Source organism: Pleurodeles waltl, chromosome 4_2 (assembly GCF_031143425.1).
Source record: "Pleurodeles waltl isolate 20211129_DDA chromosome 4_2, aPleWal1.hap1.20221129, whole genome shotgun sequence".
In the NCBI taxonomy this organism is placed as follows: domain Eukaryota; kingdom Metazoa; phylum Chordata; class Amphibia; order Caudata; family Salamandridae; genus Pleurodeles; species Pleurodeles waltl.
The window spans coordinates 286,010,138-286,036,519 of NC_090443.1; the positions used below are offsets into that span (position 1 = coordinate 286,010,138).

At 46.2% G+C, this 26,382-nt stretch overlaps 1 long non-coding RNA gene across 1 annotated transcript in view; it reads right to left on the bottom strand.

The window, feature by feature from the left end:
• Positions 1-26,382, bottom strand: part of LOC138292514 (uncharacterized) — a 138,355-nt gene that overhangs the window by 74,778 nt on the left and 37,195 nt on the right. The window contains exons 2-3 of the long non-coding RNA XR_011202706.1: positions 13,005-13,064; positions 11,702-11,827 (exon numbers count right to left, since the gene is read on the bottom strand). This is a non-coding gene — a long non-coding RNA (uncharacterized lncRNA). The remainder of the gene's footprint in view (positions 1-11,701; positions 11,828-13,004; positions 13,065-26,382) is intronic.

Here is a 26,382-nt window from a genome sequence, read left to right on the forward strand (position 1 = left end):
GTAGCCATTATGGTGCTGTGGAGTTCGTGTTTGACAGACTCCCAGACCATATACTCTTATGGCTACCCTGCACTTACAATGTCTAAGGTTTTGTTTAGACACTGTAGGGGTACCATGCTCATGCACTGGTACCCTCACCTATGGTATAGTGCACCCTGCCTTAGGGCGGTAAGGCCTGCTAGAGGGGTGTCTTACCTATACTGCATAGGCAGTGAGAGGCTGGCATGGCACCCTGAGGGGAGTGCCATGTCGACTTACTCGTTTTGTCCTCCCTAGCACACACAAGCTGGCAAGCAGTGTGTCTGTGCTGAGTGAGAGGTCTCCAGGGTGGCATAAGACATGCTGCAGCCCTTAGAGACCTTCCTTGGCATCAGGGCCCTTGGTACTAGAAGTACCAGTTACAAGGGACTTCTCTGGATGCCAGGGTCTGCCAATTGTGGATACAAAAGTACAGGTTAGGGAAAGAACACTGGTGCTGGGGCCTGGTTAGCAGGCCTCAGCACAGTTTCAATTGTAAACATAGCATCAGCAAAGGCAAAAAGTCAGGGGGCAACCATGCCAAGGAGGCATTTCCTTACACAACCCCCCCCCAAACGAAAGAGGATGAGACTAACCTTTCCCAAGAGAGTCTTCATTTTCTAAGTGGAAGAACCTGGAAAGGCCATCTGCATTGGCATGGGCAGTCCCAGGTCTGTGTTCCACTATAAAGTCCATTCCCTGTAGGGAGATGGACCACCTCAACAGTTTAGGATTTTCACCTTTCATTTGCATCAGCCATTTGAGAGGTCTGTGGTCAGTTTGAACTAGGAAGTGAGTCCCAAAGAGGTATGGTCTCAGCTTCTTCAGGGACCAAACCACAGCAAAGGCCTCCCTCTCAATGGCACTCCAACGCTGCTCCCTGGGGAGTAACCTCCTGCTAATGAAAGCAACAGGCTGGTCAAGGCCATCATCATTTGTTTGGGACAAAACTGCCCCTATCCCATGTTCAGAGGCATCTGTCTGCACAATGAACTGCTTAGAATAATCTGGAGCTTTTAGAACTGGTGCTGAGCACATTGCTTGTTTCAGGGTGTCAAAGGCCTGTTGGCATTCCACAGTCCAGTTCACTTTCTTGGGCATTTTCTTGGAGGTGAGTTCAGTGAGGGCTGTCACAATGGATCCATATCCCTTCACAAACCTCCTGTAATACCCAGTCAAGCCAAGGAATGCCCTGACTTGAGTCTGGGTTTTTGGAGCTACCCAGTCCAGAATAGTCTGGATCTTGGGTTGGAGTGGCTGAACTTGGCCTCCACCTACAAGGTGGCCCAAGTAAACCACAGTTCCCTGCCCTATCTGGCATTTGGATGCCTTGATAGAGAGGCCTGCAGATTGCAGAGCCTTCAAAACCTTCTTCAGGTGGACCAGGTGATCCTGCCAGGTGGAGCTAAAGACAGCAATATCATCAAGATAAGCTGTGCTAAAGGACTCCAAGCCAGCAAGGACTTGATTCACCAACCTTTGGAAGGTGGCAGGGGCATTCTTTAAACCAAAGGGCATAACAGTAAACTGATAATGCCCATCAGGTGTGGAGAATGCTGTTTTCTCTTTTGCTCCAGGTGCCATTTTTATTTGCCAGTACCCTGCTGTCAAGTCAAAGGTACTTAAGAATTTGGCAGCACCTAATTTATCTATGAGCTCATCAGCTCTTGGAATTGGATGAGCATCTGTCTTGGTGACAGAATTGAGCCCTCTGTAGTCCACACAAAACCTCATCTCTTTCTTTCCATCTTTGGTGTGAGGTTTGGGGACTAAGACCACTGGGCTAGCCCAGGGGCTGTCAGAGCGTTCAATTACTCCCAATTCCAGCATCTTGTGGACTTCCACCTTGATGCTTTCCTTAACATGGTCAGACTGTCTAAAGATTTTGTTCTTGACAGGCATGCTGTCTCCTGTGTCCACATCATGGGTACACAGGTGTGTCTGACCAGGGGTTAAGGAGAAGAGTTCAGGAAACTGTTGTAGGACTCTCCTACAATCAGCTTGCTGTTGGCCAGAGAGGGTGTCTGAGTAGATCACTCCCTCTACTGTGCCATCTTTTGGGTCTGATGACAGAAGATCAGGGAGAGGTTCACTCTCTGCCTCCTGATCCTCATCTGTTACCATCAACAGATTCACATCAGCCCTGTCATGGAAGAGTTTAAGGCGGTTCACATGGATCACCCTCTTGGGGCTCCTGCTTGTGCCCAGGTCCACCAGGTAGGTGACCTGACTCTTCCTTTCTAGCACTGGGTAAGGGCCACTCCATTTGTCCTGGAGTGCCCTGGGAGCCACAGGCTCCAGAACCCAGACTTTCTGTCCTGGTTGGAACTCAACCAGTGCAGCCTTTTGGTCATACCAAAACTTCTGGAGCTGTTGGCTGGCCTCAAGGTTTTTGGTTGCCTTTTCCATGTACTCTGCCATTCTAGAGCGAAGGCCAAGTACATAGTCCACTATGTCCTGTTTAGGCTCATGGAGAGGTCTCTCCCAGCCTTCTTTAACAAGGGCAAGTGGTCCTCTTACAGGATGACCAAACAGAAGTTCAAAGGGTGAGAATCCTACTCCCTTCTGTGGCACCTCTCTGTAAGCGAAAAGCAGACATGGCAAGAGGACATCCCATCTCCTTTTGAGTTTTTCTGGGAGCCCCATGATCATGCCTTTTAATGTCTTGTTGAATCTCTCAACTAAGCCATTAGTTTGTGGATGGTATGGTGTAGTGAATTTGTAAGTCACTCCACACTCATTCCACATGTGTTTTAGGTATGCTGACATGAAGTTGGTACCTCTGTCAGACACCACCTCCTTAGGGAAACCCACTCTGGTAAAGATACCAATGAGGGCCTTGGCTACTGCAGGGGCAGTAGTCGACCTAAGGGGAATAGCTTCAGGATACCTGGTAGCATGATCCACTACTACCAGGATATACATATTTCCTGAGGCTGTGGGAGGTTCTAGTGGACCAACTATGTCCACACCCACTCTTTCAAAGGGAACCCCCACCACTGGAAGTGGAATGAGGGGGGCCTTTGGATGCCCACCTGTCTTACCACTGGCTTGACAGGTGGGGCAGGAGAGGCAAAACTCCTTAACCATGTTGGACATATTGGGCCAGTAGAAGTGGTTGACTAACCTCTCCCACGTCTTGGTTTGTCCCAAATGTCCAGCAAGGGGAATGTCATGGGCCAATGTTAGGATGAACTTCCTGAACAGCTGAGGCACTACCACTCTCCTAGTGGCACCAGGTTTGGGGTCTCTGGCCTCAGTGTATAGGAGTCCATCTTCCCAATAGACCCTATGTGTTCCATTTTTCTTGCCTTTGGACTCTTCAGCAGCTTGCTGCCTAAGGCCTTCAAGAGAGGGACAGGTTTCTTGTCCCTTACACAGCTCCTCCCTTGAGGGTCCCCCTGGGCCTAAGAGCTCAACCTGATAAGGTTCAAGCTCCAAAGGCTCAGTTCCCTCAGAGGGCAGGACTTCTTCCTGAGAAGAGAGGTTCCCTTTCTTTTGCTGTGTTGCAGTTGGTTTCCCAACTGACTTTCCTGTTCTCTTGGTAGGCTGGGCCATTCTTCCAGACTCCAGCTCTACTTGTTCACCCTGTGCCTTGCATTGTGCTCTTGTTTTCACACACACCAGTTCAGGGATACCCAGCATTGCTGCATGGGTTTTTAGTTCTACCTCAGCCCATGCTGAGGACTCCAGGTCATTTCCAAGCAGACAGTCCACTGGGATATTTGAGGAGACCACCACCTGTTTCAGGCCATTGACCCCTCCCCATTCTAAAGTAACCATTGCCATGGGATGTACTTTTCTCTGATTGTCAGCGTTGGTGACTGTGTAAGTTTTTCCAGTCAGGTATTGGCCAGGGGAAACCAGTTTCTCTGTCACCATGGTGACACTGGCACCTGTATCCCTCAGGCCCTCTATTCTAGTCCCATTAATTAAGAGTTGCTGTCTGTATTTTTGCATGTTAGGCGGCCAGACAGCTAGTGTGGCTAAATCCACCCCACCCTCAGAAACTAGAGTAGCTTCAGTGTGGACCCTGATTTGCTCTGGGCACACTGTTGATCCCACTTGGAGACTAGCCATACCAGTGTTACCTGGATGGGAGTTTGGAGTGGAACCTTTCTTGGGACAGGCCTTGTCTCCAGTTTGGTGTCCATGCTGTTTACAGCTATGACACCAGGCCTTTTTGGGATCAAAGTTTTTACCCTTGTACCCATTGTTTTGTGAAGAGGCTCTGGGCCCACCCTCCTGTGCAGGTTTTTGGGGGCCTGTAGAAGACTCTTTACTATTTTTAGTTTTGGTTGTCTCATCACCCTTCCCCTGGGGAGTCTTTGTGACCCCTTTCTTTTGGTCACCCCCTGTTGAAGTCTTGGACACCCTTGTCTTGACCCAATGGTCCGCCTTCTTTCCCAATTCTTGGGGAGAAATTGGTCCTAGGTCTACCAGATGCTGATGCAGTTTATCATTGAAACAATTACTTAACAGGTGTTCTTTCACAAATAAATTGTACAGCCCATCATAATTACTTACACCACTGCCTTGAATCCAACCATCTAGTGTTTTCACTGAGTAGTCTACAAAGTCAACCCAGGTCTGGCTCGAGGATTTTTGAGCCCCCCTGAATCTAATCCTATACTCCTCAGTGGAGAATCCAAAGCCCTCAATCAGGGTACCCTTCATGAGGTCATAAGATTCTGCATCTTGTCCAGAGAGTGTGAGGAGTCTATCCCTACACTTTCCTGTGAACATTTCCCAAAGGAGAGCACCCCAGTGAGATCTGTTCACTTTTCTGGTTACACAAGCCCTTTCAAAAGCTGTGAACCATTTGGTGATGTCATCACCATCTTCATATTTAGTTACAATCCCTTTAGGGATTTTCAACATGTCAGGAGAATCTCTGACCCTATTTATGTTGCTGCCACCATTGATGGGTCCTAGGCCCATCTCTTGTCTATCCCTCTCTATGGCTAGGATCTGTCTTTCCAAAGCCAATCTTTTGGCCATCCTGGCTAACTGGATGTCCTCTTCACTGGGGCTATCCTCAGTGATTTCAGAGGTGTTGGTCTCTCCTGTGAGGGAACCAGCATCTCTGACTATTATTTTTGGAGTCAGGGTTTGAGGGACCCTGTTCTCCCTAGATAGGATTGGTAGGGGGGAATTGTCCTCCAAATCACTATCCTCTTCCTCTGAGTTGCCACCCTCAGAGGGGTTGGCCTTTTCAAACTCTGCCAAAAGCTCCTGGAGCTGTATTTTGGTAGGTTTGGGGCCCATTGTTATTTTCTTTAGTTTACAGAGTGACCTTAGCTCCCTCATCTTAAGATGGAGGTAAGGTGTGGTGTCGAGTTCCACCACAGTCACATCTGTGCTAGACATTTTGTTTCTAAAAGTTGGAATACTTTTTAAGAATCTACAACTGGTTCTAGAATCTAATTCAAACTTTTACAAACTTTTAAACTCTAAAAGAAATGCTAAACAGGATCTAACACAAGGCCCTAGCAGGTCTTTTAAGAATTTAGAAAACTTTTCAAATTGCAAAAATCAATTTCTAATGACAATTTTGGAATTTGTCGTGTGATCAGGTATTGGCTGAGTAGTCCAGCAAATGCAAAGTCTTGTACCCCACCGCTGATCCACCAATGTAGGAAGTTGGCTCTGTATGTGCTATTTCAAAGTAAGGAATAGCATGCACAGAGTCCAAGGGTTCCCCTTAGAGGTAAAATAGTGGTAAAAATAGATAATACTAATGCTCTATTTTGTGGTAGTGTGGTCGAGCAGTAGGCTTATCCAAGGAGTAGTGTTAAGCATTTGTTGTACATACACATAGACAATAAATGAGGTACACACACTCAGAGACAAATCCAGCCAATAGGTTTTTATATAGAAAAATATCTTTTCTTAGTTTATTTTAAGAACCACAGGTTCAAATTCTACATGTAATATCTCATTCGAAAGGTATTGCAGGTAAGTACTTTAGGAACTTCAAATCATCAACATTGCATGTATACTTTTCAAGTTATTCACAAATAGCTGTTTTAAAAGTGGACACAGTGCAATTTTCACAGTTCCTAGGGGAGGTAAGTATTTGTTAGGTTAACCAGGTAAGTAAGACACTTACAGGGCTTAGTTCTTGGTCCAAGGTAGCCCACCGTTGGGGGTTCAGAGCAACCCCAAAGTCACCACACCAGCAGCTCAGGGCCGGTCAGGTGCAGAGTTCAAAGTGGTGCCCAAACCACATAGGCTAGAATGGAGAGAAGGGGGTGCCCCGGTTCCGGTCTGCTTGCAGGTAAGTACCCGCGTCTTCGGAGGGCAGACCAGGGGGGTTTTGTAGGGCACCGGGGGGGACACAAGCCCACACAGAAATTTCACCCTCAGCAGCGCGGGGGCGGCCGGGTGCAGTGTAGAAACAAGCGTCGGGTTTGTAATGGAAGTCAATGGGAGATCTAGGGATCTCTTCAGCGCTGCAGGCAGGAAAGGGGGGGGTTCCTCGGGGAAACCTCCACTTGGTCAAGGGAGAGGGACTCCTGGGGGTCACTCCTCCAGTGAAAGTCCGGTCCTTCAGGTCCTGGGGGCTGCGGGTGCAGGGTCTCTCCCAGGTGTCGGGACTTAGGATTCAAAGAGTCGCGGTCAGGGGAAGCCTCGGGATTCCCTCTGCAGGCGGCGCTGTGGGGGCTCAGGGGGGACAGGTTTTTGTACTCACAGTCTTAGAGTAGTCCTGGGGTCCCTCCTGAGGTGTTGGATCGCCACCAGCCGAGTCGGGGTCGCCGGGTGCAGTGTTGCAAGTCTCACGCTTCTTGCGGGGAGCTTGCAGGGTTCTTTAAAGCTGCTGGAAACAAAGTTGCAGCTTTTCTTGGAGCAGGTCCGCTGTCCTCGGGAGTTTCTTGTCTTTTCGAAGCAGGGGCAGTCCTCAGAGGATGTCGAGGTCGCTGGTCCCTTTGGAAGGCGTCGCTGGAGCAGGATCTTTGGAAGGCAGGAGACAGGCCGGTGAGTTTCTGGAGCCAAGGCAGTTGTCGTCTTCTGGTCTTCCTCTGCAGGGGTTTTTCAGCTAGGCAGTCCTTCTTCTTGTAGTTGCAGGAATCTGATTTTCTAGGGTTCAGGGTAGCCCTTAAATACTAAATTTAAGGGCGTGTTTAGGTCTGGGGGGTTAGTAGCCAATGGCTACTAGCCCTGAGGGTGGGTACACCCTCTTTGTGCCTCCTCCCAAGGGGAGGGGGTCACAATCCTAACCCTATTGGGGGAATCCTCCATCTGCAAGATGGAGGATTTCTAAAAGTCAGAGTCACCTCAGCTCAGGACACCTTAGGGGCTGTCCTGACTGGCCAGTGACTCCTCCTTGTTGCTTTCTTTGTTCCCTCCAGCCTTGCCGCCAAAAGTGGGGGCCGTGGCCGGAGGGGGCGGGCAACTCCACTAAGCTGGAGTGCCCTGCTGGGCTGTGACAAAGGGGTGAGCCTTTGAGGCTCACCGCCAGGTGTCACAGCTCCTGCCTGGGGGAGGTGTTAGCATCTCCACCCAGTGCAGGCTTTGTTACTGGCCTCAGAGTGACAAAGGCACTCTCCCCATGGGGCCAGCAACATGTCTCTGGTGTGGCAGGCTGCTGGAACTAGTCAGCCTACACAGACAGTCGGTTAAGTTTCAGGGGGCACCTCTAAGGTGCCCTCTGTGGTGTATTTTACAATAAAATGTACACTGGCATCAGTGTGCATTTATTGTGCTGAGAAGTTTGATACCAAACTTCCCAGTTTTCAGTGTAGCCATTATGGTGCTGTGGAGTTCGTGTTTGACAGACTCCCAGACCATATACTCTTATGGCTACCCTGCACTTACAATGTCTAAGGTTTTGTTTAGACACTGTAGGGGTACCATGCTCATGCACTGGTACCCTCACCTATGGTATAGTGCACCCTGCCTTAGGGCGGTAAGGCCTGCTAGAGGGGTGTCTTACCTATACTGCATAGGCAGTGAGAGGCTGGCATGGCACCCTGAGGGGAGTGCCATGTCGACTTACTCGTTTTGTCCTCCCTAGCACACACAAGCTGGCAAGCAGTGTGTCTGTGCTGAGTGAGAGGTCTCCAGGGTGGCATAAGACATGCTGCAGCCCTTAGAGACCTTCCTTGGCATCAGGGCCCTTGGTACTAGAAGTACCAGTTACAAGGGACTTATCTGGATGCCAGGGTCTGCCAATTGTGGATACAAAAGTACAGGTTAGGGAAAGAACACTGGTGCTGGGGCCTGGTTAGCAGGCCTCAGCACACTTTCAATTGTAAACATAGCATCAGCAAAGGCAAAAAGTCAGGGGGCAACCATGCCAAGGAGGCATTTCCTTAGACAACACACCTAGAAGATATGATGCAGCCAATAGTGGCATCTGGGCTTCCATTCATGTGACATGCAGGTTGGGCATAGGGCTGTAGACTGCAGCTATGATGTACTGTAACAATCCCTTGGAACTAATGGGCTCATCATAGGCCTCTAGCACCACTGGAGCGTCACTTTCAGTGATGCTCCTGTGGCGCTAGGTACTTTGCTGTATTGACAAGGTAGTGTTACGCCACTTTTTTTGCCATTATGTCACCTTGTTAATACGTAGCCACCTGATCATGACTGTGCATGGAAGGTGGTGCAATGGGAGTTGCTGTGGGCGTGCCACAGCAACACATATTAAATTTTTATGTTGCCTAAGATAAATGGAATATTGTAAACTGGAGGTAGGGCCAAACCTATCACGCCAGCCCCAGCGGTGGCATAAGCAGGGTGCAACGAGGAGGAATACACTTATACCTCCTTTATTTCAGATCTTCCAATTTGTGCTGCATTCTGCAGTATGCATAGGAAGAGCAAAATGCCAGAAATGATTGTTTATGACCGTGAAGGTGTTCCTTCATGCACATAAACAATCATATGTGAATGAAGATTTGGCTCTTCCATGTGTGCTGCATTCTACAGCTCACCCAGAAGTGCCAAAGCGCCATTGGTGATAGTTAATGTGCATGAAGGGACACTTTCACGCACATAAACAGTCACACCCCTTAACGCATACATCCTTGCATGATGGTGCAAGGATGCCTGCTATGATGCTGGCAGCTGAATCTTGCACCAGCATGGGGGACAACACAGGGGTGCCTCGTATTCACTTACATATAGTGCATTCTTGTGTCACCAAAGTGAAACAGTGCGGCGCTGATTATTATTGCCCAGCACCGTGCTGCACCACATTAACATCAACATGGGCCTATTATGACAATGATCCTCAAATATCAAGTCAGTGATGTGACACAACACAGATAGACTGATTTTACACCATCTCCTTGCAGAGGGTGATGGCTCTCCTGCAGATCTGCCTGTCCTGGAGTACCCTGATGACCTGGATGACGAGCTGGCAACTATCAGCCAAGAGACCCTCCAAGAAGTCCTTGTGAACATGCAGACGCCACCACCAGTCACAAGGAAGGGTATAGAGTTAGCAGACATCCCACAGGCCCCACTTGGAATCCCAAGAGTATGACCTGCCAGCACCGACACAGCATAGGACTCCTAGGACACAGGCACCAGCTTTGAGAGGACAGTGGTAGGAGTCCAGAGGGAGCTGGCCAAGGCGGTGCGGGTGGGAATGCAAACACTCTCCAATGCGTGGAGTCCAAGAGTGTCTGAGGGACATAGCTGCTGCTATGAGGGAGAGGCCACAACAACTGCCCTCCCAAACTGGCAGCAGTGTGCCTGAGGACAATAAGGACTCCATGCACCGCATATTGGTCTCCCTCAAGGCAGACCTGGCTGCCTACCACAGGGATGTTGCAGCTATACTTAAAAACCAGAAGCTCCTCCTTGCTGCAGTGATGCCATATGAAGTGCCGTAGATGGCAGCTGCCGGGAATTGGGAGTCCACGTCTGCAACCACTTAGGTGTGTGTGGCACCCCTCTATCTCCCCACTACCACCATAAAGGGTAGATGAGGCACCACACACATCGGAGGATGAAGATGTGGAACAGATCATCTTCACCCATAGGAGTTACCGGTAGCACCAGCCCAAGCCACATGGGCAGTGTTTACCTTTGTCCTGTGCTTGACATCGTGCCGGGGTTGGCACTCTGACAGATATGCGCCCCTCCTCAACACATGTCCCCCAACCCTGGACTTGTGTAGTGTCCCAATTGAATGAATTCCACAAATGGGGTCACAGACCTGCACATTGAATATACCTAGCCCTGTTACACTTGTAAATAAACACCACCTACACAACTAGCATGTTTATGTGTGACACTTCTACTATGCCTAGTGTTTGTGATGTGTGTAACATGTCTCAAGTCACAGAGTGTAAGTACAAGAATGCATGAATATGTGGGCACATATCTATGCACATTATACCTACATGTTGTACGTCAATGTTGGCCTCTTCCCCTACAAGCAAATCACTGAATATGTGATACATGTTGAACACATGCATGCTACACCCACTACATACTGCAAGAATGGGTGAGAAACAGTAATTGGGCAATATCGTCAGCTGGGAGTACCAGTAGTACACATTGGTGTGAAACAGAGGGACTCAAACTCATCCATTATTGCCACTGCTCAGTTTAGCAGGATAGGAATGATATGTAGGCTGCTGTAATATGTCCCATAGTGCCCAACATTCCAAAACAAAACACATACAATGTCAGCTGAATACACACACCTATCCTGTCCTATACATGGTCAACATAGTCAGCTTGAGTGGTGGGAACACTGGATGGCAGGTGCACAGCTAAGTAGATGTGTTGTTGCTGCCAATGTGACAGCTCAGCCATAAGGAGGTGTTGAACATGTCAAGAGAGGGATCTGGATGTACGACGGAGTCCCCAGGACAACACACAATTTTCACTGTAGACCCATGGGAAGGCCTGAGACCCAAGCATATGACTCATGAAGTAAGGGAGTACCCATTCATTTTTATCATGATTATTTAATCAATAAAACAATATTAATTAACACCTATCCTAATCTAACCTATCCTAACTATAAATAACCCATAACAGACCCTAACTACTCTATGCTACACTTACCTTACCCATTTAATGACACACTCTAAAGATTGCCCCTCACTCCCGTTATTTCACAGGACACATGCAGGACATACACTAAACTAAACATTTACTAACTATGACTAAACAAATATATTTTTTTTTGTATGTTTTTGTATTTTGTTGATTTTTAATTTTTTTTATAAACATATAAAAGCTCCAACATCCGCCTTCCCACTCACCCACATAGTAAAACATTAAGATTAGAAAACCCACCTCTGAACATACTTAGCCTAACTAACCCACTAACCTACAACTAACCCCCTAATACCCACAAAAAACCTAGAAAAAGAGGAGGGAGGGGAGTGAACTTGGGAGGAGTGACATAATGCCATTCAAAGGTTGGCCCTTTTCAGTCGTTTCTTAATATTCTTGAGGGCCCTGCTATTCTTGGCCACCTCCTTCTCAAGGGAGTCCAACTTTTGGAGGACCTGTTATACATCCCTCTGAACATCTGTAATGGCACTCATATCCATGGCAGCAGATGTGGTTGGCTGTGTGATGGTACTTGTGGGTGCAACAGCTGGAGCAATATTCATGTTGGCAGCTGTGGACCCTTGCACAGCTATGGGCATTGGTCCAGCCTGTGTGGGCAGTGTGGTACCCCCTTGGCTGAATTCCCACCACTCACCAGTGGATCGCTCCGAGCGATAGCAGCATGCCATCCTCCTGAACCCCGATTCCACTGCCAATATGTGCCTATAGCGCACTGCCCTCTTATGAAAGGCACGGAGTTGTTTGTTATTCATGTTGGCAGCTGTTAAAACGAGACAGGCAACCATCAGTGTCAGCATTGTGTGGAGTATGCACAGTAAATTAGCTTACTATCTACATCGAATAGCACGTGCACTCCTACTCACAATCCAGATGATACAATGGCCCTGCTGGATGAAACCACAACACTGCCTTAGTACTATTTCCTTTACACCATAGCCATCCACATCAAGATTAGGTAACAAAATAATTTAGATCTGCTTAGACTTTGCACCATGTGCGACAATGCTGAGGCAGCGTCAAAATCACATTGATGAGGGCCACTATTCCCCTTCATATGTGTCAAATTTTCTAACATACATCACCTGAAACTTGATGCTGTTATTGGGAGTATGAGATGCTGTTGTTTACCATAAGGGTTCAGTGTTGATGGGTACACATGCAATCTTGATCAAAATCTACACTGTGAGCATCACATCTACCTACATATTTGCTAATCCCACCCCCTGTGCCTCAGGGGGTATGGCCATGCAAATCAACATCTCAACTGTCGAGGACATCCACCAAAGCATGCCCACTCAGACATGGAGTCAGGGAGTGAACCATAATTTAGCTGATGACAAAAATGAAGCTGGTATCCATACGTCTATCACTTCTACATTCATGTGTCCTGGTGTAGACACCCATCAATACCTGATCAGCCAATACCATTCCTCACACACCCATAACCATGCCAGCACACGATTGGACTTGACCTGCATGCACGCCTATTACATTCCATATAGTTGTCATGTAAGTAGACAACACAATTGTTGGCACCATGCTGGGGGATAAATGCCCACACAATCCTACATGTACATTACAATACAGGGATGCACCAATTTGTGTCCGAATTGGTGCATCACTGTGTCGTGGGAATGACGTGTGTTCCAGTGCCATTATATACACAACGGTGCACATCTAAGTCACATATGGAGCTACATTTGGTGTGTCATCACCTTGTATACACAATGCTGGCCATTGCACCAGAAGCCCCACAAGATATGACTCTGCATGTGCATGGGGAACCACTTTAATGTGACACAGTGTCACCATCAAGGCTACTTTGAATTCTGATCATTTTACAGCTCATCACTTCTAGCATTGGGTGCTGAACTCATGACTCACTCACTCACACTAAACACTTCAACACTATACAGGACAGACAATATCAGACTTACTGGATACATCTTTGTTCTCAAATCTTGCCACCTCGCCTATGGTGTACCAGGGATGTCCACCTGAAATATATGGATGGAAAACCATGGTTAATATCACATTCCTGTGGCTGTATGTTCTATTTCTGAAGAGTGAGGAAATAATCCAGCTGTGGACAGTGCAACAGACAAATCCACTGCAAACTCACAATGAGACTGTACCTGGTGAATGAGAGCCATACATCTGCACTCTTACACTGCACCTGAGACTCACTTAGTACTACAGCCTGCAATAACCATATGTAGCCAATCCGTAGAAGATGGAACTCCATGGAATGAGGGGGAGTTGGGTGCCAGATAAATGACAGAACCCTTGTGCTCTGCAAGACAACTGATTCATGTATTCTGGCTTGTCCTACAAGGTACACAGAGGCACTTTGTGGAGGACAAGCGGCTAAATAGTCAGTCTGCAATTTTCATGCATTGAGTAATTCATGACTGATGTGTCACAGTTGGGTGATGGCATCAAATGGCCCATTGCCAGTGCCCCCTAAGGCGGGTATCACCCCTTTATAAACATAATGGCAGGGATGATGTATGTGTAAATCTGACATGTTTACACCACACATGGATTGTCGTACTTAGTTATCACAATCCACTTACAAATGGTATGCTGGCAGTGTCTTAGCTTATCATACATGACACAATGCTGAGGCACAGATGTTGCCATGGCCCCTGAAATGTGTGACTTAGTGATGGGTGTTCATGACTCTCCTAACTTCTGACTTGCATTTGTAAAATGTTAGGATATGTGAAGCCCTTGTCTATACTGGCACAGTGACACTTCATTCTGGTTGCATGCAATCTGCCCACAAGCATTGCATGCAGCACGCCTACACATCTTCACCTGATGGTCATTACGACTGCTGTGGTAACCCTCTTTAGTTGGTGGAGCACCTTTCCCCACCACAGCCGCCTTGCCTCCGTACAGGGTAGCCCTGGATAACACATCCACCCATCTCTAGCATCAATGGAAGGTAGTGGGCTACCAGACAAATAAAGCCTCCAAGCTCCTCCTCCCCCATTCTGGTCTGCCTCCCCCTGCCAGACATTGCACTGGGGTACAGGTAGAAAAAATGTAAAACAATAGTTTTGGAAAACAGAAATAATGAAAGGAAACTTAACCCCCAAAAATTCACTAACCCAACTAACCCACCCATAGAACTAACCCAGACAGACACCCCACAGCACAAGATAAAATACACTAGACACACAAATTCACAGACATTTGGATCAAATACAATAGTAACACAACAGGAAGGACAGCACAAAATACACTAAATAGCAAGAAAACACCACCAACTCCAAAACACAACCACACAGTCAAAAGAGGCACAGACTGGAAAGAGAAAGTGAAAGTACACCCACTGTACCATGCCTGTAAATTGGCTATCCTTTACATCAGTTCCTGTGCCCTTGCGACACGTTTTCTGTTATGCGTGTATTTTTTTGGCACATCTGATATTTGCGTGAGTATTTCTGAAGCATTACTTACGTGCCTCTATTTACATTGACGCAGTACCCTTATGCGTCGATTTAACAGTAATTCAGCATTGTGATGGGTGTGAAGGTGGAAAACACGCTAAGGGCTCATGGGTCATGTAGTTTGCATTTGCGGATATTTTCGACACATTTGTTATATTTTTTTTACTCGAATCCTGACTGTGTGATTTTGACATTTGTTAATGTGTGCACCCTGTATCAACATATACATTTTATTTGCTGGTAGTCCATTGTACAATGTGATTTGTGTGTGATTGGTATGTTACACCAATGTGTGTGTCACAGAATCAACAGCATGCAAATGTATACGTCATGCATATGTCTGTATGTGTGACAACAGTGTATCCACATATGTATGGCAGTCAGTTCTATGCAAGCGTCATGGTATGTGATTGTGATTTGTGTTTACTTATGTGCTGTGTGTAGTTGTCTTACAGAGCATCACATTTCATACAACATTCACAGCTCAGGGATTGTTGATGATGGCTGATGAGTGCTATTTCTCAAATGTAACCCGACAAATTTCTCCATATGTTGATCTTAAGTATATGGATGACTTGTGTGTGGACTACACATATGTCTGACATGTGTACAAGCTGCTCTGCTACAGCTACCTCTAAAAGCCTAAGCTGCTAGAGCACTGTCTACATTTCACTAATAAGGGATAACTGGACCTGGTATAAGGTGTAAGTACCTTAGGTACCCACTATAAACCAGGCCAGCCTCCTACATTGGTTGTACAGCGGTGGGATAAGTACTTGCAATTGCTTTACCACTTTATTACTAGTGCTTTTCACAAGAAAAGTGTACTCCCATACTTAGAGCTATGTACAATTGTACCTAGCAGTCATTTTTCACTTTCTAAAAAGTTCTTTTAAACTTTCTAAAAGTTTTTTTAAATTTTGAAAAGTTTTTATTTTCACTAAAATGTTAGGCCAAATAGTTTGCTAACTTCTTACTCTTCTCCCTAACCTCTTTCTTTCACTATGTCTGTTGTAGAGGCTACCCCCAGGGTTGTAAAGACAAGTTATCAAAGCTTGAAATTCAAAAGTTTAAGGGGTCTCTGCTTAGAAAGAAGTTTAGGGATTGGGAAGAACAGCAACAAGGAATTTCTCTTGAATCTCCTCCTGCAAGATCACCAGGAACAAACAACTGGTCAGGTACAGTCAGAGGGGGAGGTAGAGGGAGATTCCACCGAGGTTAATTCAGGAGACCATTCTGAAGATCCAGGAGAGGGCCCTTCCACAGATCTTTCCATGAACAAACTTCCTAGTGTAGCTGGTAGTGGGAAGGGGTCACACACAGGTAGGGCACCCTTTACACCTAGAGGCCAGGTGACTAGAGTTACTCAAGTTAGGGAAATGTCTTCCTCTGCTAATTCCCACGTTACTTCTGTCTCAGAGGTGTCAGACACATCCAACGCTGAGGATCAGTCCCTCGGTAGGGAACTCAGAAAGCTGAGGTTGGAGGAGGCCAGACTGAGGCTATAGCAGCAACAGTTGGCCTTAGACAGGGAGTCCCTGGCTGCGGAAAAGGAAGGCAGGGGTTAGTTCCCCATGATGGCAGCAGCAGTAGTTTCAGGAACCCCAGTGTTAGAGAACTTACATTTGATTCCAGAAACCTGCACAAGGCTGTCCCCCCTTACAAGGATGAGGATGACATTTACAAGTGGTTTGCTGCACTTAAGAGGGCATGTAAAGTTCTCTCTTCCATCCATATGTACAAACATTTTGCCCAGCTATGGCTTTATTGAGACAGCATCCCTGTCTGGCATTCTCTTCCTTAGGACAGCAACCCTGTCTTGACAAAGGCCCAGTAGAACAATCCCACTGCCCAACTTTAAAACTTACAAATAGAAACTCTGAGAATTTACACTTGCACTATTGTCTAGGTAATTATCTCCAAATAGGGTGGTTTACATCCCCACAGGGAAGTAACCATACAGTGGATGATAAAGGGAGTAACCACTCTATTGCAGATCTACTCTCCACTTATCACCACTTAGACAATAAAGTTTCAATTGGCCATGGTTAGTCTTATTGTCCTTCGTTTGGGGAGTGGGGAGGGTTAGCCTCCTTCTAGCATGGTTACCGCCCCCCAACACACTTTTTGGCCTGTTTGTGAGTGTTTGTTAGTGTGTTTTTACTGTCTCAATGGGATCCTGCTAAGCAGGACCCAGTGCTCATAGTTAAAACCCTATTTGTCAGTGTGTTCTGGCTGTGTTATTGGGATCCTGCTAGCCAGGACCACAGTGCTCATAGTTTGTGGCCTAATGTGTGTGTTGTCAGTATGCTTAACTGTGTCACTGAAGTTCTGCTAACCAGAACTCCAGTGCTTATGCTCTCTCTACTTACCAAATCAGTCACTATAGTTTAGTGACTTCATATTCAAATTCCAATTGGCACACTGGATCTCCCTTATAAGTCCCTAGTATGTGGTACCTAGGTATCCAGGACATTGGGGTTCCAGGAGATCCTTATGGGCGGCAGCATTTCTTTTGCCACCCATAAGGAGCTCAGACAAACTTTTCTTCAGGACTGCCACTGCAGCCTGAGTGAAATAGTGCACACACTATTTCACAGCCATTTTTACTGCACTTAAGTAACTTATACGTCACCTATATGTCTAACCTTCATTTACTGAAGGCTAAGTGCAAAGTTACTATTTGTGAGGGCACCCTTGTACTAGCAAAGGTGCCCCCACGTTGTCCAGGGCCAATACACCGGACTTCGTGAGTGCTGGATACCATTACACGTGTGCACTACATATATGTCAACACATATATGTAGCTTCACAATGGTAACTCTGAATATGGCCATGTGAGGTGTCTAAGATCATGGAATTGTCCACCCATTCCAAATCTGGTATTGGGGGGGCAATCCCATGCATCCTGGGGGCTCCACAATGGACCCCCAGTACTGCCAAACCAGCTTTAAGAGGTTTCCACTGCAGCTACAGCTACTACCACCTCAAATACAGGTTTCTGCCCTCCTGGGGACTGAGCAGGTCAATCCCAGGAAGACAGAAAAGGCATTTCCTCTGGGAGGAGAGTGTTACACCCTCTCCCTTTGGAAATAGGTGTTACAGGCTTGGGAGGGGTAGCCTCACAGAGCCACTGGAAATGCTTTGAAGGGCACAGATGGTGCCCTCCTTGCATAAGCCAGTCTACACCGGTTCAGGGATCCCCAGTCCCTGCTCTGGCGCAACACCTGACAAAGGAAAAGGGAGTGACAACTCCCCTGTCCATCAGCACCCCAGGGGTGGTGCCCAGAGCTCCTCTAGTGTGTTCCTGGCATTACCCATCTTGGATTCCAAGGTGTGGGGACAGTCTGGAGACCTCTGAGTGGCCAGTGCCAGCAGGTGACGCCAGAGACCCTCCTGATAGATGTATACCTGGGTAGGTAACCAATCCCTCTCTCAGAGCTATTTAGCGTCTCATCTCTGGGTGATTCAGCTTGCAAGACTCCTCCAGGAATCCTCTGCATCCTCTGCTTCAGCTTCTGATCGTCGGATCAACCGGAGACTGCTCCAGGAACCGCTGTACCTGCAACAAAGTATCCAGGACGACTCCTGTGACCTGCAACTTCAGCTCCAGCAGGCATTTGCAACAGTTTCCAAGGTGTGCATGCTCTGAGGACTGCCTGTCTTCATTCTGCACCAGAAGAACCAAAGGAATCTCCGGTGGAGTAACGGAGTCACTTCTCTGCTTCTGCAGGCACCCTTCTACTACAATGACTGGTACACAGGGACTCCTCTCCTGATGACGAGTGTGCTCCCTGGAACACAGGTAGTGGACTGACGTGACCCAGACTGTCCTATGGTCCAGCTGTCCAAATTTGGTGGAGGTAAGAGTTTGCTTCCCTGTGCTGTGTCAGTACCCCTGTACACTGCGTCATCTCCAGCTCCTTGGGCTTCTGTGCACTTCTTCGAAGAATCCTTCATGCACAGTGCAGCCCAGGTCTCCAGCACTCCATCCTGCGATGCACAACTCGCTGAGTTGTTCTCCAGCGGCATGGGACCTTCCTTTGTTGTGCTGCGATGACTGCACTTTGCATCTTCTTTGTCCCTGTGTCCAGGGACTCCCGTGGGTGCTGCCTGGTCTTCTGTGGGCTCTCTACAGTGCTAAGAGCCCCCCTCTGTCTCCTCAGCCTGAGTTGAGACCCCCAGGTCCCTTCTTGGTCCAGGCAGCTTCATTTTGACACAAACTGCGTACTTGCATGAATCAAGGCTTGTTGGCGGAATCCAGTGACACAAACAGCCTGTTTCCAACAACTCGATGTGGGACATCTCCTGCACCATGGAGGAACCCACAGTCATCTTCTTTGGTGCTCTTCTGTACTCTTCTTCTTACCGGAGAATCCACTTTTGCACCATCTTCTAGGTTGGCAGGGGCTCCCGACCTTCCTGGAATCTTCTGCGACTTCTGGACTTGGTCTCCTCTCTTCACAGGTCTTCAGGTCCAGGAATCCATTGTTTGTTGGTTGCAGTCTTGCTTGGTTCTTGCAAAATCTCTTATCACGACTTGTAGTGTGTCCTGAGAAAACTTGCTGTAATTTACTCCTGCTTTCCTGGGTTCTGGGGTGAGGTACATTACTTACCTTTGGTGTTTTCTTACACTCCAATCGCCCCTCTACACACTACACTTGCCTAGGGAGGAATTCGTCATTCGCAGTCCACTTTTTTTGTACATGGTTTGTGTTGCCCCAGGCCCATTGCAATCTATTGTATTTTCTACTATTTCCCCTATTCTATGACTGTTTACTTACCTGATTTTGGTTACTAGTGTATACATTGTGTATAATGCTTACCTCCAGAAGGAGCATTGCCTCTAAGATATTTGTGGCCTGGTGTCACTAAAATAAAGTACCTTTGAATGTGGTAATACTGTTTATTGTCTTTTACTGTGTATAAGTACTGTGTAACTATAGTGGTATTGCAGGAGCTTTGCATGTCTCCTAGTTCAGCCTAAGCTGCTCTGCTACAGCTACCTCTAGACAATGTAAGCTGCTAGAACACTGCCTACATTTCACTAATAAAGGATAACTGGACCTGGTGTAAGGTGTAAGTACCTTAGGTACACACTACAAACCAGGCCAGCCTCCTACACTTGCAAGCATTTGCAACACAGCGAGCAGCTTTGTTATAGGTGCTACATAGTGTAGGGTCTGCAGGCTGGCTGTAATTTGTGGCTCAATGTGGTGCAGCAGGTGTAGTATGGCTTGCCGGTTGAGTCTATAAGTCCTAATTATGTCCAGGTCTCTGAGGCTAAGGAGGGTTGTCCTAGTTCTGAACACCATCTCCTGCCTTCTGATTTGCCTTTGTGGGCCGCGCTGTCGTACTGGTGATTGCTGGTGTGGTTGCTGTCCTCTGCGCCATCTAGCAAGCTGTGTCAGTATCACCTCCATCTACTCCTACAGGTTGTAATGTTGCTTCTGTGTAATTTCCTTAAGTAGTGGTGTGTTTGCCTCATTTTAACACCTGGGATTTTGACGCAAATCGGTTTTAACATAATTTTTTGGGTCTGCCTCCCACCCGTGCGTCTTTTTTGCCCGGGTGGTTAAATATGGCGCTAGGGTGTTTGAGTCAATTTTTGGATGGGAATGCCTACCCTGCTTCTCATTGACGCAATGATAATTCAGCGCATATTGATTATAAATATGCCCCTCCGTGTTTGACAGCCCAGCAATGGCTGGAAAGGCTGAATGGCACACCTGGGATTCAAATGGAGGAAGTACATTAAATATGACCAGACTTAAATTAGAAGTAGAGGAGCTAACTGAGGGAACAATTGAGTTAAACAGTATTGACTCATACAGTGAAAATGAAATGCGCTTCTTGTGCAAATTAATTACCAACAAAGCAGGATTGGTACACCAGAAATTAGCAGCCCTGGAAGAGAAATACGACATAGAGATTGAGAAAACGAAGTATTTGAGGAGAAGTTACAGGTTAGAATTTGACTAAAATGATATTGAGAACATGAGAATACTGGGAATGAAAATTCACATTAAGGAACTGATCCAGGGCATTCAGACATGGGGAGCATTAGATAAATGGTACGACAGATGGGTAAAGAAACTAGACAAGACGAAAAAGGAGTCTGCAAACTTAATTGCTAGTATGCAGCAGACTGACAATCCAGTAAAAATATTACTGATGAGAGAACTTCCAGGAGGGAAGTTTGTACATGTCCCTTGGAGTAGAAGTAATACTCTGTCATTTACAATTGACTACCCGAGATTGAGAGAGAAGCCAGTGGAATTCTACCAGCAAACAGACAGATTTATGAAGCTTGAAAAATGTCTGTGGGCAGATTTCAATACACTATTGGAAATAGTGGTCCAGCAGACTTATGGGTTGAATCCAAAAGAAGTGTAGATTTTCCAACAAGAGAGCCCCAATGAGATCCAGCTATAGGTGCACCATCTCAGGATGTAATGAAATACTATTACAAGGTGATTGAATTTTTGAAAATGAGAATTTCTCCCAAGAATATTAATTGGCAGAGAACAGACAGGACAGCTCAAGAAGGAAAGGAGTTCATACATGCGTATTATGAAAGATTGTTGCCAAAATGTAAACATTACAGTGGTACAGAAACAATTGAGCCGAAAGACATGATTCACTTTGTGTTCAGATTTGTTGAAGGACTGAGACCTGAAATTAGCCAGATGATTAAGAGTCATTTGATTTGTTGGCAAGCAAAGCAGATTGATGAAGTTTTGAAATATGCCATGTGTAGTGATGAGATTGAATTGAAGCGGAGAAAGTTGAAAGAGAGGGCGATGCTGATGCAGATTAAAGTGGCACCATCAGGAGTGCAAGGGAGTTTTCTGTAGCAGCAGCAGGGAAACATGGTTTCAGAATCAAGCGAAAGGTAGAGGTCGGGTTGGAAATGGAAATGTGAACCGTGGTGTTGACTTGAATACTGTAGTTACCCAGAATGAGATGCAGGCTATGAAAAGGATGTTACCTTGTCACGCTTGTGGAGGCCTCGGACATTGGAAGCGATGCTAGGAAAGGAAACTGTTGCCCCACAGACAAAAGAAATCAACCCTTTTTCAAGCATGAGAGGACCAAGAATGAGAGGTCAAAATTAAAATTTTCCAAATAATGTGAATCAAGTGCAAGGTCCTCAGCCCTTGCAACAGATGCAAATGTCACGTCTGCAGATGCCACAGTCACAGCAAATGCAACCCCAAGTTCAAATGGTACATAGGCAACAAATTCAGATACGTCAGGCTCCAATGGAACAGAAGCAGATCATGCTTACACAGTAGGGCACATGTCAAAGTTTTAACACCATTAATAACACAATACACCAATACCCATTACACAATGAGGATGAATCGATTGATGAGTGGGTGAGTGAGAGTTCAGATGAAGAAGAATGTGTGTTATTAGCTTCATTAGAAGTAGACCAAAAAGGTCCATACGTGAAGGTAAAGGTAATGGGTCACAAAGTCTAATTCTTAGTTGATACAGGAGCTACACATTCTACTGTGAGGACTGCTGAAGTTCCCAATTTACCTCTTTCAGGGAAAACAGTACAGATTGTAGTAGTTGCAAACCAGTATCTGATGAACCCGATTACAGAACCAGTTTCAGTTAAAATGGAAATTTCAAAGACTTGCACAAATTTGTAGTCTGTGACTCTAGTCCGGTTTCCTTACTAGGAAGGGACTTGTTATGCAAAACGAGATGTTCAATTACCTGTTCAAATGATGGAATTGCCATACAGACAAATAGTGATGATGAAGATGACCAGTCTGAGACAACTAATTGTAGTTCAGTAAATGAGGAGTACCCCTTGAACAGTTTCTTTCCTGTCTTCACAATGCAATATCTTCCTTCTGATTTACAGGGAACAGTTGAGATGAAAGTATGGGATTTTTGGCGGAAAGACATTGGTCTAATCAAAGGAGTTGAACCAGTTAAAGTCCCAGTCAAGACAAATGCAGTTTTCCTCCAGATTCTTCAATACCACATGACACAGGATACATTGAAGGGATTGCACCTATATTTGCACAATTTGTAAAACAAGGCATTCTAAAGGAAGTATTGAGCAGCCCATGTACCTCACCTACCATGGGATTGTGAAAACCCTGTGGGAAATTTTGGATTGTTCAGGATTTGAGGAAAATCAATGATATTTTGATTAAAGCCCTCATTATGACCGTGGCGGTCGGTGATAAGGCGGCGTTAATACCGCCAACAGGCCGGCGGTAAAAAAAATGGGATTATGACCACGGCGGTAACTGCCAACACAGACAGCCACTTTAACACACCGCCAGGGTGATAATGACCGGTCTCCAGCCAGGCGGCCATTACAATTCCACCCTCGGGATTATGACCCCGCCTACCGCCATGGTTTTCTTGGCAAGCGTACCGCCACGAACACCATGGCGGTAGGCACTATCAGTGCCAAGGAATCACTTCCCTGGCACTGATAGGGATCTTATCGCCCCCTCCCCAGAGTCCTCCCCCACCCTCCCCCTCACCCTTCCGACCTCCTCCAACATACACACACCTACACGCACAGACATACACATGCATACCTACGTTCACCCACACATGCACACATGCATTCCCACACACCGCAACACACACCAACATACCTTGGTGCACACACGCATTCACTACACACAAAATGCACATACACTTACATTCAGTCATTCTCGCACTCACTCAACGTGACTCACACCCTCATTCATGCATACCAAAACATACACACACACACCCACAACACCCCCACACTCGCACACAACACCCCCCACCCCCTCTCCTGTCAGAGAACCTGACTTACCTGCTTGCAGGGGGTCCTCTGGCTGGAGAGCAGCAGCGTCCACCAGCAAAACACCGCCAGGCCGTATCATTGCTCATGATATGGTTGGCGGTGTTTTGCTGGCGTGGTGGTGCTCACAGCAGCGCCACCTTACCGCCGTCCGCCACCATGACCGTCGGCGGTACTCCGTCAGCCTTCTGGCAGAATTCCGTTGAAAGTCATAATATGTGTGGCCATCTGGTAGCCACGGCAACGGTATGTTGGCGGCCATCGCCGTGGCGGTAGGCGGCAGTTACCACCAAAGTTGTAATGAGGGCCTAAATGTTGTCCAGTGGTGCCAGATCCAGCAGTGATATTATTTCAGATCCCATGCAATGCTGAATGGTTCATCGTAGTGGACCAGTTACAAGCATTCTTTTCTGTACCACTTCATGAGGATAGTCAGTTTCTTTTCTGCTTTAAATTCCTTGATCGCGTGTATTGTTGGTGCAGAATTCCTCAAGGTTTGTCAGAGTCCCTGTCCATTTTTAATCAGACACAGAAAAAGGATCTGGAGACTTTGGAAATGCCTTTCCAATCGACATAGATGATTTGTTGGTCACTTATAAAACGAGGAAGCATGCAGGCAAGATACTATTGCCTTACTTAATCATGTGGGAAAGAATGGGCACAAGGTGCCCCCAGCTAAATTACAATATTGTCAAAAAGAAGGGAAATATTTGGGACACCAAATTGTAAAGGGAGCTAGAAAAATTTCCAGAGAGAAAGTCACTGCCATATTACCGATCAAGCCCCCAGCTACACAAAGAGATGTCAGAATGTTTTTGGGAATGGTGAGCTATTGTCACCAATGGATTCCCATTTTTCAATCATTTCTAAACCACTGCAGAAGCTGACTCACAAGGACCTTATAGACCCCCTAGAGTTAGACTACACGTGTATGAAAGCCTTTACTAAGTTGAGAGAAAGTCTGGGCCAGCCTCCGGCTTTGGGAATGCCTGACTACACAAAACCATTCAGGTTGTTTTGTCATGAACATAATGCATGTTTCCTATCTTCTTTTGACACAGGTACATGGTGGTATAAACCACCCCGTAGCATATTTTTCAGCTACTTTGGACCCATTCACAGCAGCTTTACCTGGCTGTTTGCGAACGGTGGGAACAGTTGGATTGAGCCTCACTCAGAGTGAGAGCATTGTGATGGGACACCCCTTAACTGTTTTGGTCCCACAGTGTTTTGAGGTTTTGCTTATCCAAACAAAGATACAGCACTTCACAATAAAAGATTGACCAGATATGAGACTGTAATTTTGGGTTCCCCAAATGTTACTCTGAAAAGGTGTACAGTGCTTAACCCAGCAACTTTGCTTCCAAAAGAAAATGTTGACATTAACAAATTGAAAGATGTTGAACATGACTGTCTGGAAGTAACTGAATTGTGCACAAAACCTAGGTCTGACATCCGTTTGAAAGAAAATGACAAAATTATTTTTGTTGATGGCTCCTGTTTGAGAGATAACATGGGAACACCGAAAGCAAGATATGCTGTGTGCACCATTTTTGGTATACTCAAAGCTTCCTGGCTTCAGGGAGTGTATTCGGCACAAGTAGCTGAATTGGTTACTCTTAGTAGTTGCCAAGTTTCTGCACAGCTTAAAGTTACCATTTATACAGACAGCTAGTATGGATTTGGAATAGTGCACGATTTTGGCAACTATGGTCACCGAGAGGTTTCATGACCTCTTCTGGTTCTCCAGTTAGAAATGGTGAAAGAATCCATGATTTGTTATAAGCTTTACAAATGCCTGAAAATACTGCTGTGGTGAAATGCTGTGCACACCAGATTGCAAGATTTTGTTTAAATGGGAAATGGATATGCGGATCAAGTCGCAAGGTTTTGCCCACTAAATTCTATATCTTTTGAAGACAAATGGGAACTGTTACCTGAAGAAGAAATGTGTACAAATTATGTCTTGACTGTTGTTGACACTTGGGAAGAATTGAAAGATCTACAAGAGGGTGTTGACAAGGAAAAAAAGAAAACGTGGGTTAAAACGAAATGTGTACAGATGGAAGATGATGTTTGGGTTTTAGTAGTCCTGCCACATTGCCTGCTGACTCAAATGGCTAGATATTATCATGGTCAAGCACATGTGGGGAGGGATTCCATGATTCGAACCTTTAGACAGACATGGTTTAATCCAAAATTTAGACAGGTTGCCAAACCAGTTTGCCGTCGTTGTATCATCTGCCAATAGATGAATGTAGGTAAAAGAACAGTTGTTAACATGAGCCACACCGGGAGAGTAAGAGGTCCATTTAGCATAATGCATATGGATTTCATTGAAATGCCTGTGTGTGGAGGATTGAGATATGTGCTTGTGATTGTTTGCATTTTTAGTCATTGGATTAAGGTATACTCCGCATGTAGAAATGACAGCCTTACCATACCAAAGTTATTGCTTAGGGAGCTGATACCAAGTTTTGGTTTTCCGGTCTCTTTAGAATCAGATAGAGGAAGTCACTTCAATAACAAAGCAATTCAATTACTATGTTCACCCTTAAACATTGAGCAGAAGTTGCACTGTAGTTACCGCCCTGAAGCCTCAGGACTCGTAGAACAAATTAATGGTACCCTGAAATCACGAAGTGCAAAAATGTGTGCATCCACGAATTTGAAATGGCCAGATGCACTGTCACGTAGGTTCTCATTATGCTAATGAGGCTACTGGATTTGGGAGGCAGGATCACATTGATTGTGGCTACTAAGTATGATACCACACCACATGATGCCTGTCAGTCTAATCCAGGTTCTCTGGCTTACTAGTAGCGCCTCATCTCTGGCCAAGATGATTGGGGCAACCGGGCGCATGACAAGAAAGACTTCTTAGGGGAATCGGGGTCGATCAGATCCCATCCCTTTCTCTCAGTTACCAAAAGTCTCACATAGGCAAAGACAACAGAGGCAGAATATAGTTCAATAAGGATTTATTGAAGCAACTGCATCTTAGATAAAAAGGCATGTATTGCAATAACTTGGATGATAAAACAC